At 34.3% G+C, this 15,534-nt stretch overlaps 1 long non-coding RNA gene across 1 annotated transcript in view; it reads right to left on the bottom strand.

Annotated features, from left to right (window-relative positions):
* LOC143669977 (uncharacterized) overlaps window positions 1-14,961 on the bottom strand; it is a 52,640-nt gene extending 37,679 nt beyond the window's left edge. Inside the window, exon 1 of the long non-coding RNA XR_013169172.1 lies at window positions 14,816-14,961. This is a non-coding gene — a long non-coding RNA (uncharacterized LOC143669977). The remainder of the gene's footprint in view (window positions 1-14,815) is intronic.
* Window positions 14,962-15,534: the final 573 nt, after the last annotated feature.

Here is a 15,534-nt window from a genome sequence, read left to right as displayed (position 1 = left end):
TGGCAGTAAGCTGTGGAGATTGTTATGTAGAGCTGTCTGGGAGGAAGAGAATGTTTACCCCAAATGGTTACGTTAAGCATGAAGGAAGAGAGCACTGAAAAACAAGTACTCTGATTCCTCAGGAGATGCACGCATGCCTTTTGCCACCCTGAAATATATAGGCTGGATCTGGTGAAGAATAAAGTTGTCTGTTGTCTGTTATTGCTGATCTTCAGACCCCCTGATCCCATCTGTCTGTCTTTCTCGTCCGTCATTCCTTAATATCCTTCGAGCTCCATTCCATAGGAAGCAACATCTGGCGCCCAATGTGGGGTACAATGATGAAGAAGAAGACTCTGAAACAATATTGATGAACCAAGGAAAGTCTCTGTTAGAGGGACGTTTGTCCAGCCAAGGACAAGGACTAGACATATAGACAAGGACTCAAGTCATATTGGTAAAGTAAGCCATATTGGTAAAAGTAAGCATTTTCCTGTAGCATCAGGGTAACAGGTAATCATAATAGATGGCTGGAGGAGTATGTTTGTGTGTTAAAAACTACAGGGGTCTCAATGAAGACTTCAGAGTCACTGGGGCTCTTTTCTTTGGTACAGAAGCATTGTTATTGGTTTCAGCCTTAAGGCCGTAATGTTTTAAATCTTAAGCAACGGAAATTGGTTATGAAGGCTTTGCAGCGAGCATAACAAAATGGGGAAGATATTCCTGTTTCTACTTGGTCATTGTGTTCAGTCAGGCAATGAACCACCTAGACCCCACTTTCTCTTAACTCTGTGTTGTGTTTTTTCTCAATCTCCCACTGCCCTTTCTGACCCTGTTTGGACAGTTGCTTGAGCTGGACTCGGCAATTGGTGCCCAGACAGGGATCTGCTAGGGGAACTCTTCAAGCATAAAGTGAGGAGACACTCCAGGGACATCCACTACAAATACTACAAAGAGCTAATAAGAGCTACAAAAGGGTAAGGAGTGAATTGGAGATATTTTCAGCTAGGTGTAAAACATGGGGTATTCAGGTTCAGCAGAAAGGAATCTCTATAAATCTATGCCATCCACTAGAGGCACAAAATTTTCTCAGTCTCAATTAGAAACTTTTCTTTGTCATGTACAGGATTGTTGCCCATGGTTTCCAGAAGAAAATAAAGTTAATCCTCAAACTTGGGCAAAAGTAAGAAAACAATTAAGAAACAGATATGAGACACTTATCTTAAACATACTCCAGTATGTACTTTTTCTCAGCTATCCAAATATATAATTGAGCTCAGTGCTGACATAACACTCCAACCCATATCTTTAACTTGGCAAATAAATGAGCCTCTGTGGGTTGAGCAGTGGTCCTTATCTATAGAAAAGTTAGAAGCTTTAACTCAGTTAGTTCAAGAACAGTTTAAAGTGTAACATATAGAAGAATCTCATAGTCCCTGGAATTCTCCAGTATTTATTATAAAAAAGAAATCAGGAAAATGGAGAATGTTAACTGATTTGATAAAAGTTAATGCTGTAATTCAACCTGTGGAGTCATTACAACCTGGCTTGCCCACACCATTATAATTCCTAAAAACTGCTCTATTATTAAAAAAGATTTTAAAAATTGCTTCTTTACCATACTTTTAGCAGAGCAAGATAAAGAAAAATTAATTTCTGAGCTTTTTCTTAATGAGCTGCCTTTATGTAAAAATTCATATACATCTGAGTCAGAAACTATTCAATAGGAACAATGCCATGCCAAACAAAAGTCAGTACTCATTAATGGTGCCTATGGAATTGTAAGAGGTTGGTCCCCTAAGGGATGCGCAATTCAGGATTTGACTCAAAGTGTTCTGTTAAATTACTTTGGTTTAATCTAAATAATTATTCTACTGAAATTTATACCAATGCTACAAATAAAATCTTGTGACAAGAAATGGAAACGGCAGCCCCATCTCCTTTTGTAAATTTAGATCCTCAACAAACAGCAATTTGGAAACTGGCCATGAGTTTAGCTCCTATTCATATTTGAAAAAGAAATATATTTTAAACACTTTAAAACTGAACATTCTTGTTAAAAACTATATATTGATGTTTCAAATAACTAAAGTATTTTAAGTTACTTTGGTTTAATCTAAGTAATTATTCTACTGAAATTTATACCAATGTTACAAATAAAATCTTGTGACAAGGAATGCGAATGGTAGCCCCATCTCCTTTTGTAAACTTAGATCCTCGACAAACAGCAATTTGGAAACTGGCCATGAGTTTAGCTCCTATTCATATTTGAAAAAAATATATATTTTAAGTACTTTAAAACTGAAAATTCTTGTTAAAAACTATACATCGATTTTTCAAATACACATTAACTAAAGTATTTTAAGTATTTAACATTATTCTAACAAATTTAATTTTGATGGTAATTATATGTGGTAAAATATTTGTTTAAAATAATGACAAGTATGAAAAATATAAAAGATGTATTTTTATTAATAGGAAAAAAAGAATAAGTTTTAACCTAAGATGAAGCGAATAACTTTTACAAAATGAGAAAAATGTAGGACAAAGCCTGAACTAATAATTGCTGAGGGTTTGTAAAAATGGAAATTATGGTCAAAATCAAGAAAGACTTAACGAGTCTAAAATGACAACGTTTCCTTGGACTCTTAGCCTGTTCTAATGAAAAGACATAATTTTTTTTTTTTTTTAGATAATCAGTGTAAAAAGCAGAGAGTCTGTTGTTTGTTATTGTTGATCTTCAGACCCCCTGATTCCATCTGTCTCTTTCTCGTCATCCCTTAATATCCTCCGAGCTTCCGTCCGTAGGAAGCAACAGCTCAACACCAAAAATTCCACGGAGTTTAAATATGTAAGCAATGAATAATCAGAAGATGAAATCAAGGAAAAACATTCCATTCATAATAGAACTAAAAGGATCAAATACTTAGAAATAAATCTAACCAATGAAATAAAGGGCTTATACACAGAAAGCTATGAAACACTGCTAAAAGAAATTCAAAAGAAAGTAAATAACTGGACGGACAATCTTTGCTCACAGATTGTGAAGACTAAATATCATTAAGATGTCAATCCTACCAAAAGCAATTTATAGATTCAAAGCAATCCCAATCAAAATATCAAACTCTTTTTTTAAAGAAATAGAATGGCAATTAGACATCTTGAAGCAGAAGAAATTAATTTTAAAATTAATTTCAAAGCCACAGTAGCCAAAATAGCCTGGTAATGGGACAGGGACAGAAGGAGTAGAATTCTGAGCTAAGTAATCAACCCCTCACATCCATGACCAATTGATTTTTGATAAGGGGGCAAAGATCACTCAATTGGGAAAGAACAGTATCTTCAACAAATGGTGCTGGGAAAACTTGATCTTCATTTGCCCAAAAAAGAAGGAAGACCCCTACTTCACATCTTACACAAAATCAACTCAAAATGGATCAAAGACCTAGAAAGAAGAGCCAGAACTACCAAACTCATAAAAGAAAATGCAGGGAAGCATTTTCAGGACCCTGTGTTAGGCAATGGCTTCTTAGATTTTACACCCAAAGCAAAAACAATAAAAGAAAAAAAGCTGAGAAATGGGACCTCACCAAAATTAAAAACAAAATTTTTAATTTTAAAACCAAAAGTCCTCAAAGGACTTTATCATGAAATTAAAATGCAACCTACACATGGGTGAATGTATTAGTTAGGGTTCTCTAGAGAAACAGAATCAACAGGGAACACTTGCAAATATAAAATTTATAAAAGTGTCTCACGTGACCGCAGGAATACAGAGTCCAAAATCCACAGGGCAGGCTGCAAAGCCGATGACTCTGATGGATGGCCTGGATGAACTCCACAGGAGAGGCTCACCAGCCAAAGCAGGAATGGAACCTGTCTCCTCTGAGTCCTCCTTAAAAGGCTTCCCATGATTACATTTAGCATCACTAATTGCAGAAGACACTCCCCTTTGGCTGATTACAAATGGAATCAGCTGTGGATGTAGCTGACGTGATCATGACCTAATCCTATGAAATGTCCTCATTGCAACAGACAGGCCAGCGTTTCACCAATCAGATAAACAGGTACCACAACTTGGCCAAGTTGACACCTGTCCCTAACCATGACAGTGAAAATATTTGGAAACCGTATATCCAAGATAAAGGTTTAACATCCAGCATACATAAAGAAATCCCTCAACTTAACCACATTAAGATAAACAAAATTAAAAATGGGAAAAAAAGTTGAATGGATATTTCTCCAAAAAAGATTTATATATATATCATATATATATGGCTAGAAGTCATATAAAAAAGATGCTCAACATTATTAGCTATCAAAACCATATGAGACAACATTTCTCACCAATTAAAATGGAGTCTTTTAAAAATGCTAAATAACAAGTTTTGGAAAGAATGCAGAGAAATAGAAACAATCATTAATTGCCAATGGGAATGTATAATGGTGCAGCCACTGTGCAAGCAAGTTTAGAAGTTCCTCAGAAAGCTAAGTATAGAACTATTACCATATGACCTGGTAATCCCACTTCTAAGTATATAACCAAAAGAATTGAAAGCAGGAATTTGAACAGATATTTGCAAACTGATGTTAATAGTAGCACTGCTTACAACTGCAAAACCATGGAAGCCACCTAAATGTCCATCAACTGATGAACAGATAAACAAAATGTGGTATATACACATAAGGAGAAATTATTCAGCCATAAAAATTAAATTCCGATTCATGTGGCAACCTAGATAAACCTTGAAGGACTGTTGAGTGAAATAAACCAGACATGAAAGGACAAATACTGTGTGATCTCACTGATAAGAAACAATTAGTATAAGTAAACTCATAGAGTCCGAACTTAGAATATAGGTTACCAGTGGACAGAGGCAAAGTACAGGGTTTCTATATGATAGGAAGGAAAAATTTTGTTAATAGATGATGGCAGTGGTAGCACAAAATTGTGAATATAATTAATTGCATGGAATTGTATATCTGCATGTGTTAAAAAGGAACTTTCAGGTTTTATAATGTTACTGGAATAAAATAAAAAAATTCCATGGAACTTACACAGTTCACTTCAACACAGTGAACCCCGAGTTAAACCATGGACTACAGTAAGTTGTACAATTATAAAAAAAAGTACTTTCACCAATTGTAGCAAATGTAATACACCAATGCAAGTTATTAATAATAAGGTAGTATATAGTAACCCTTTATTTTATGCATCATATTTCTGTAAACTCACAGCTCTTCTAACAAAAATAAATAAGTAGAACAAAACAACAAAATAAAAGAAGACCTCCTCAGGACAAAGTCATGAGATAGATATGAGTTAACAATATAATGGTTTGAGAAGTTGTGGAGCAGCATTAATGACAGAAAAATCCTCAAAATAAAACCAATAGATAATATTTAAAATTGATAAATAATTGTTGACATAAACACATTATTTAAAAATATGGAGTTACTATAACTTGAATATCTGAAATCTTTTAAACGACTTTTGAAGACTTACAAGGCTTACTGGAATACAGCTCAGAATGGTAAATGGTTTGTAAAATGGGTCAATTCTGATTCATTTTTCCATTTATATAAGAGCCAACACATTTTCATTTTCCTCTTGAATCACCATTGATACAGTTGACTTTCAGAGAAAAGCATTGCATGAAATTTTTCATCTGCTCAATTCTTTGCTAATAATGACTGAACATATGATCTGCAAACAGCTGCACTAGTTCATGCTTTGCCAAAATACTTCCCTCCATCATGTAGTTCCTAAAATGAACTTCTATTACAGTTCAATAATTTCATTCTACTGAGTCATCTCTTCTCTCAATAATCAAAGTACACAGTTTTCACTCTTCTATTCACAAAGACAGATACTTACCAAAAATGACTAAGTATTTTTCCCCCAGTGTTTGACTAGTGTGATGTAATTTATTTAATTATGACTGTTTAGAATTTAGGCATTGCCTGTAAAAGAGTGATTGGCTAAGTAAAGTTCAGAGACATTATATTTGTCAATATCTGAAAATGCATTCTGTAAGAATAAACTTTACGGTTAATGCAGCGAACCAGTAACCAAATTTCCCTCATTTGGCATGCTTCAGCAATAATTTTTCCTAAAACTGAGAGATCAAAATTCAAAGAAATATGATTTTAAAAGTATATTTCTTAGAGTGTCTTTTCAATGCTGTTCTAATTTAATTTTTACCAACATAATAAGTGGTGGAAAGAGGAAGTAATAAACTCTGTATTCTTTTCCTAAGCTATTTCCTATCATTTATTAAGTGATGAAGTCAGAAAAAGAAAGTGCTTTGATAAGCAATATAGTTTGTCCTATTTTTTGGAGCCAAATCTTGAAGAAAAATTTTGCTTATATATTAAATAGAATTTATTTTTATTTAAATACATTCATGATATCTTTCTCTTTTCCTACAGAGCATGAAAACCTCCCCTGGGAAGACTTTCCTTCATATGCCTGAAATGTAACTCTGCTTTATAAAGTTAAGCAAACACAGCTACGTGGTTGAATTTAAATGTACAGGTATATGGCTAGAAACAAACACAGGAAAGATGAAAGAATTGCCAATTACTTTATTCTTCATTTTAATTGTAATGTAACAACGAAAGGACTTGTTTGAATCATTGGTTAAAGCTTCTGCCCATTGAAGGTGATGATCTATACTGACAATGAAGATAAATGGCATAAACCAAGGATATCTGAGAAATATTAATACAGTTTCTTTCAGCAATAAAAGTGCCATTGTTTAGAGCAGTGCTGCCCAGAGTTCCTAGTTCACTGTGCTTACAGAGTACATGAAATGTGGACAGCCTGGATTGAGATGTGCTCTAGACGTCAAATACACACCAGATTTCAAATCTTTCATGGATTATTTCTTTAAATTGATTGTATATTAAAGTTATAATACTTAGGATATTTTGAGTTAAATGCAGTGTATTAAAATTAAGTTCGTCTGTTTCCCTTTACTTTGTAATATAACTACTAGTAAACCTAAAATTACATATGTGACTTGCATTATACCCATCGGAAAACTCTGGTCTAAAGGAAGGTAATCAGAAGCTGAATGTGTTTGGAATGTATAGCTTACAAAAATGTCTTCCCACTTTCATGACAGGGAAACTTCACATCCCCTCAAAGCTCTCTCCAAATATTTTTGGTTGCTCTTCTGAGCCATAGATGGCCCTCATTACCGATGATGTCAAGGTTTGTGGAAAAATGAGGGACAGACTGACTAACTCCAAAACTTAGGACAATTGTTATCTGTATCTTACAGCAGCATTATTTCTGTCAAAGTGTCACAAGAGTGTTCGTAAAAGTTGTACTGCAAGATACAGTCATAATTATTCTTGCTATTGGAGCTCAAAGTTTGTACATTAAGACAGGCAGGGCAAAAGATGCATTACTATCCTGAGTTCTACTTTATCCATGGCTTCAAGGGTCCCTGAACAGAATAATTCCCCTCTGTTCTTTCAGTCCCATTTTCACATATATCATGAATGTAACATCCTCACCCCCTCAGTATACAGTTAAAGGATGTTTGTCCTAAAGAGATCTTCCCTCCTCTGTTGTCCTGTATTCCAAGAATATGAACTCTAAGTCAAGTAGAACTGTGCTTGTAGCGTAAGATTGAGGCTGAGAAATTTGGGAAGCTATTCTAAATGCTTCCAACAACAAATCCAAGGCTCAAAAATCTATAGGCATCTTCCACAAAGACAATTAGGTAATTCTATTTGGGTGTGTTTATATATTATCTCTATTTCCATTTTGTTAACAACAGCAAAAGTATCCTTGACTACAGAGAGTGATTTATAGTATAACAGTATGTGATGCAAAATATATGAGGTATATTTCCATTCATGCATCTTGAACTTTAAATAAAGCAAATGTGCTGTAATTGAAGCTCTGATTTAGATTCCTTGTCAATTCTGATTGAGGGAGCCTGCCAACTTTGGGTTAGCATGGAAATTAACTTATCTTGCAGCTATTTTCCACTATAAGGAGTTAGAATGCAAACAGCAGGCTATATATTTAGTTTATCACGAGAAATATTGTTTCAAATACATACTATTTAGTTTTTATGATATCTAGGCTTATTTAAAATATAGTTTAAGGTAAATTGACAAAATATTTTAATTTTTTCAGTTCACTTATTCATATTAATCTTACAACAAACCCCTTGATTTTAGATGCCATTATTTTCTCATTAGGAATATTTGAACAGGTGTTAGTTTACAAGTGATGCTTAATTTTCCTATCAAACTTGCTTTCTGAAGCATAAATTTACAGTAAAGAGATTTTGGAATCATTACCTCTCTTTATATATTGTCAGACAGTTAAAAGTTATCACATGTACTAAAATCAATGACATTGTTAAAATGTCATAATTTATTTAATAAAGCATAATCTCTAAATCTATTAAAGTACAATCTCTTATTGTAGTTTAATGGTACATCCATGCAAGAAAATAGTAATAATTTCATTTGTTTCAGAGAAGATTTGGCTATTTAGCAAATTCATTAATACAGACAATCCTATGCCTCAACATATTAAAATTTACGATTAACATTTACTAATTATGCATACATATGGCATTAAGATTTGGCAGTTCCCTATTTAAGAAAAAGACTATTTTCTTTAAATAACAAGAATGGCTGTAGAGCAAAATTTACAAATACATGAACTGTTTTTAATTTGAACCAAGTTGGTAAACTATCTCGATTTCCAGTCCCAATACAGATATTTTATAAGGACATTCCTATGATAACTGATCTCTACTACAATTCCTATTTTAGCCATATATTTTATTTTCCAACTGGAAAGAGTAATCTTGGAAATCTCACACCAGTGTCCATGGGATAATAGGATATCTCTACCTCACAGTTTGATGATCCAAATACATTATCTTTTATTTTTCTTTGATTTCATAATAAATTTCAGCCTAGAAGCTAATGTATTGAAATCTATAAGCAACCAGAATTCTCAACTTCACATCTTTAAACAATATATTGTAATTAATTGTATCCAAACTAATAAAAGGCACATGAAAGATTCTGGAGATAATTTTTCCAGCTAGTACAACTCCCCACAACTCAACTGAAAAACCAAGAAGCTGAGAGTGAAAGAGTGAAAAAACTATTACATGCAACTAATAACTAAAAGAGAGCTGGGGTAGCTGCATTAATATTAGACAAAACAGACTTTAAGTAAAAAACTATTACAAGAGACAAGGGCATTATCTATTGAGAAAAGGGTCAAATTAACAAGACAATTTAGCAATTATAAATATATAGACATCTAACAATAGAGTTCCAAAATATGGGAAGCAAACATTGATAGAAGTGAAGGGAGAAACAGAAAATTCTACAATAATAATTGGAGATTTCAATATATCACTCTCAATATTCGATAGAACATCTAGACAGAAGATCAACAAGGAAACAAAGGACCTGAACAATCCTATAAACCAACTAGATCTAACAGACATAAGGAGAACATTTCATCAAACAGTAGCAGAAAACATAGTCTTTTCAACTGCACATGGATCATTCTCCAGAATAGATCACACTTTAGGACACAAGCAAAATCTCAATACATTTTAAAATATTGGAACCATACAAAGTAACATTTCTGACTACAATGGAAATCAATAACAGATGGACAACTGGAAAATTTACAAATATGTGGAAATTAAATATCAGACTCTTAAACAAGAGTTTAAGAGTAAATTTGAATTTAAAGAAGAAATTCAAGGGGAAATTAGAAAATACTTAGTAGGTAAATGAAACCAAGGACACCACATATCAGCACTTATGACATGAAGCAAAGGTGTTGCTTAGAGGAAAATTCATATCTATGAATGTATATATTAGGAGAGAAGAAAGATCTAAAATTAATTAACCTGACTTCACATTTTGAAGAGAAGAGCAAATAAAATCCAAACAGAAGAGCAAACAAATCCAAAGTCAGTAAAAGGCCAATAAGTAACCCAGAGAAATGAAGACTAGAAAATAATTAAGAAAATAAATAAAACAAAAAGTTGGTTCTTTGAAAATAACCAATAAAATTGACAAACTTTCAGCTAGACTGAGAAAGAAAAAAATGATAATGGTGCAAATAACTTAAATAAAAAATTGAAATGGTGACAACAGAAATTAAAAGGATTCTAAAAGAATACTATGATCAATTATACACCAACAAATCAGATAATGCAAATAAATGGAAAAATTCCAAGAAATATGCAAATTACCTAAAGTGACTCAAGAAGTAATAGAAAACCTCAATAAAACCTATGACAAGTACAGAGATTGACTCAATAATCAAAACCCTTCCAACAAATAAAAAAGTCTAGGAACAGATGGTTTCACTGGTGAATTCTACATGAATTTAAATAAGAATTAACATCAATCCTTTTCAAACTCTTCCAAAGAATTCAGAAACAGGGAACGCTTCCTAATTCATTGTATGAAGCCAGCATTATCCTGATACCAGTCTGGTAAAGACATCACAAGGAAAGAAAATGAAAGACCCATTTCCCTTATGAATACAGATGCAACAAATCCTCAACAAAATATGAGCAAACTGAATCCAACAGCATATTCAAGGTATTGTACATTGACCACATGGGATTTATGTCAGCAATGGTCCAACATTGGGTGGTCCAACATACAAAAATCAATCGAAATAAAACATGCTATAGTAGAATGAAGGACCAAAAAAATCACAATTATTTCAATAGCTATTCAAAGTGATACACTGAAAAAACAGCATAGATAAATTCAAATGGAATTCCAAAAATTAAAAAAAGCAATGTTCAAATAACCTATAGAAAGCAAACCCAAAGAAAACAAAGAAAAAACAAAAATAAAGACAGAAGCATCAATCATAAAGCAAAAAGAAGTCCTAATATTTCAATAATCATGCTCAGTATAAATGGTCTCTAAATAAACCAATTAAATAACAGATTCCCAGCATGGATTCAGAAATATGATGCAACTATATATTATCTACAAAAAATTACTTCATATATAATATCAATAGATTAAAAGTAGAAGGATGGGAAATTATATGCATGAAAAAATCGCTCAAAAGATAGGAGGGCTGGCTTTATTAATATCAGATAAAGTAGACTTCAGAGCATAGAAAATGCTACAGATGGAGATGGATATTCTACAACAATAAAAGAATCAAACCACTCACTAGACATAGGAATCTTAAGTGTGTGTACATCAATCAACAGAGCTTCAAAATACATGGCACAATAACTGATGGAAACGGAAAAAGAAATACAGAAATTATTGGAGATTTCAACATTCCTATCTCAACAATGGATAGAATAAGTACACGGAAAATCAGCAATGATGAAAAGTAATCAAAAACACTATTAACCAACAGGATCAAATCAACATTTATAAAATATGCTTCCAAACAGTATAGCAGAGTGTATATTCTTTTCAAGTGCCCAGGGATCACAGGCAAGAGAGGGTACATCCTGGACCACAAAACAAGCTAAGCAAATTTGAATGAATTGAATTAATAAACATTATGTTCTCTGACCACAACAAAATCAACCAGAAGTTAAAGAAACAAAGTTAACAGGAAAAACCTCCAAACACTTGGAAACTATAAACAGCACATTTAATAGTCCTATAACAATTAAAAAATGAATTTGTAATTTTTTATAAACTGCCAAAAATGCATTCCCCAGGCCTAGATGGTTTCACTGGAAAATTCTAACAGGTGTTTAAAGAATAACTAGCACCAATTCTACACAATCTCTTAGAGAAAACAGAAAAGGTACTAGTGCCCAATTAAATTCATTTTATGAAGTTAGTATTATCTGGCAACCAAAACCAGGCAAAGACATTACCAAAGAAATGCATTCCTTCACAAAGCCAAAAATGTTTAATATTAGTAAACAGAATACACCTTGGCCATGTGGTTTTTATTCCAGGGATGTAAGGCTGAATCAATATTTGAAAATCAAAGAGTGTAACCTATCATATTAACAGGCCGTTTTAGTTTGCTAACATTGCCAAAATGCAATATTTCAGAAATGGTTTAGTTTTCACAATGGGGGTCTATTAACTTACTAGCTTATAGTTCTAAGGCTGCCCAAATCAAGGCAGCAGCAAGTGAAGCTTTCTCCCTGGAGACAGGCTACTGGCAATCCTACAATCACATTGCAATGCCTGCTGGTCTCTCCCGTCCCTCCTGGGTTTCAGTGCTTCCAGCTTCGGGCTTCAGTGGCTTCCTCTCTGTTTCTGTGGTTTCTCTCTGCTTCTCAGCTTTTCTGTCTTTCTCTCTTTTAGCTTCTCTGTGGGCTTTTCTGAATTTCATCTCTTATAAAGGACTCCAGTAAGAGGATTAAGGCTCACCTAGTACACACCTCAACTGAAATAACCTAATCAAGAGGTCCCAACCGCAACAGGTCCACACCCACACAAATGGATTAGCTTTAAGAACACGATCTTTTCTGGGGTCCATACAACTTCAAACCATCACACAGGTTAAAGAAAACAACCTACATAATAATATCAATTGATATACAAAAGCATTTTGCAGAATTCAATGCCCATTCATGATTAAAAACTCTCAGACCATAGAGTAGAAGCACCTCAACTTGACAAGAAGAATCTATAAAAACCTATAGTAACGTTATACTAAATAGCGAAACACGGAATGTCTTCTCCCTAAGGACAAGAACAAGGCAAGGATGTGCATTCTCCCAAACACCCATTAAGCACAGTGTAGGAAATTCAAGTACATGTAGTAAGACATGAATATACAATAAAAGATATACAGATTATAGTAGAAAAAAAAAAAAACTATCCCCACTTGCAGATGACATGATTTTGCTATGAAGCAAATCAAGAAACCTACCCAAAACACCCTCCTAGAGCTAATAAGTGGCTTTAGTCGAATTGAAGAATACAAGATAAGCATACAAAAATCAGTTGGATTTCTAGATACTAACAATGAACACATGGACACCACACTTTAAAATCCATTACCATTCATAGAGCTGAACAAAATATACTTAGAAAAAACCTAACAACACATAATATACTCCTATACTCAAACTACAAAGTGCTGCAGATAGAAATCAAAGATCTAAATAAATGAAGAGACATACTACATTCATGCATTGGAAGATTCAACATAGTAGAAGCCAATTATCCCCAAATTGATATCAGGTTTAACACAATTCCTATCAAAATCCTTGCAATATTCATTTTGTATATATAGACAAGATAATCCACAACGTATATGAAGAGACAAAAGAAGTATACTAGCTGAAACAATTTTGAACAATAAGAGTAAAATGAGAGGAATCAGTTTGCTTGATCTTAAGATTTATTATATAGGTACAGTAAAGAAGACTTTGTGGTGTTTGGGGAGGGATAGGAATACAGAACAACGTCACAGAATAGAGAATCCAGATTAAAACCCCCCAAATATGCCCACACCTTAACTTTTGAGAAAGACACAAAAGCAATTCAATGGAGGAAAGACAGACTTTTTAACAAATGGTGAATGGTGCTGGAACAATTTGACATCCACAAAGCAAAAGAAGAAGCTCAACCCATTTTTAGTTAAAAATGGGTTAAAATCGTAATTATAAATTATAGAACTGTAAAACTTCTTTGAAAAAAAATCGTAGGAGGAAACCCTTTGGGATCAGAAACTAGACAAAGCGTTCTCAGACTTCATACCAAAAGCACACCCCATAATGGAAAAATTCATAAATCTAACTTAAAAAATTAAACCCTTTGCTCTGCATAGGACCCTATTAGGGAGATGAAAAAACAAGTTTGAGACTAGAAGAAAATATCTGCAAGTCACATATTCAGCAAATGAGTAGTATCTAGAATATATAAAAAAAACTCTTAAAAAACAGTAAAATGGAAAAATCCATTAGAAAATAGGCAAATGTCATAAGAGATTTCACTGAAGGTGATACACAGATAACAAATAAGCATATGAAAAGATGTTCAACACCATTAGCCGTCAGTGAAATGCAAATTACAAACCATTTTTTGTTGTGAGAAGCTGAGTAAAGTATACTGGATCTCTGTATTACTTCTTACAAATTCATGTGAATCCACAATGATCTCAAAATAAAATGATTATTTTTGTAACGGAGGTAAAATATTTGCAGGGATTTTTAAAGAAAAAAATTAGATTTAGAGTAAACAAGAACAAAGGATATGAAAAGTTTCTTGAGAATAGTTTGTAACTTTCATATCCTCAGCACCTTGCATATTACAGCCGCTCAATAAACGAAAATATATAGTACATTTTTACATCTATTAAATATGAAAACATTAAAAGTATCATTGAAGATGTGTGATAAAACTTAAAATTTAGAACCAATGGCAAAGCAAAATTGTAGAGTCCCATAAATTGGTAATGTGGCAGTAGGGGAAATAAGATTTTGGGTAATAGTTTTGCCTTCATTTCCTTAATTTCCATTAATGGCATTATACCCACTGATAATTACACATAATTTTTCAAATTATTTTTAATCACTCATCACATTTTTTTTCTTCAGTCAAATTTAGCAGTGGGCATTCATCACATATTAATTTGAATAAAACTTACTATTCTGGCCTAATTTTAATGAAATTAATTGTGAAGTACATTGACATTACCAGAGAGCCTATTTATCAGTTAAATTCTTAAAATGTTCTTTTCTACACATCATTATCCAAACCCTTGAGAAAACACGACATGAATCTGGAAAATATTATTTCGATTGCCTATTCGATAAGGATAATTTTCTGGGAAAGAAACTTTTTTGAGCCTTAAAAAGAAACCTACCGAGCCCGCCGATAGCACGGGAAAAGTGGGGCGCAGCCTGTGTTTCCCTCGGTGGCCTCGCCCTGGGCGGGCGGCTGAGCCGGGGGCCGGGGGCAGTCTGTAGTCCTGCCCTGCGGAGACCCAGAGTCCTGGCCACTACCACCCACTGGCCGGGTCAGGCCCCGGGGGGCAACGGAACCCTGCCCCTCCCCCCACGATGCCCTGATGTCGGTGGGGCCCTCTGCAAGCCTGGACGCCAGGCTCCGCATGGCCGCTTCCCACACGCAGCAGCGGAGGGAACTCGAGGGTCCAGAATGCCCGTCTCCGTGGAGAGCTCGGCTATTCCTTTCAGGCCGCGGAGCGGTGCAGACCTGGGGCCTGGGGTGACTGCTCTGTCCCAACCCCAGGAAATGCCACCTCGTCTGAAAACGACAGACGAAGGTCTTAAGGGGCTGGACGGCGAGCGGAGTCCTGGTCTGATGAAACACCTAGGGGGCCACTGGGCTATTAGTCTTCCTTCTACCAGATCCTGCTTGATACTGGAAGAGAGAAGCAGAAGAAATAACTTGTGGAATAAGAAATGCTCACCACCCTTTGGGAAGACTTACTGGCCGATTTTAGAAGGCCTGTGTATATAAAAGAAAAAGCTGCTCTCAACTCCCTCCCTCCCTCCAGCCTTTTAAGAGAAAACTTTTGCTTTATCTAGGCTTTCTGTATGTGAAGAGGTTGCTTGAGATATA

Source organism: Tamandua tetradactyla, chromosome 26 (assembly GCF_023851605.1).
Source record: "Tamandua tetradactyla isolate mTamTet1 chromosome 26, mTamTet1.pri, whole genome shotgun sequence".
Classification (NCBI taxonomy): domain Eukaryota; kingdom Metazoa; phylum Chordata; class Mammalia; order Pilosa; family Myrmecophagidae; genus Tamandua; species Tamandua tetradactyla.
Note: the sequence above shows the minus strand (reverse complement) of the source record. Positions and strands in the feature narration are given on the sequence as shown.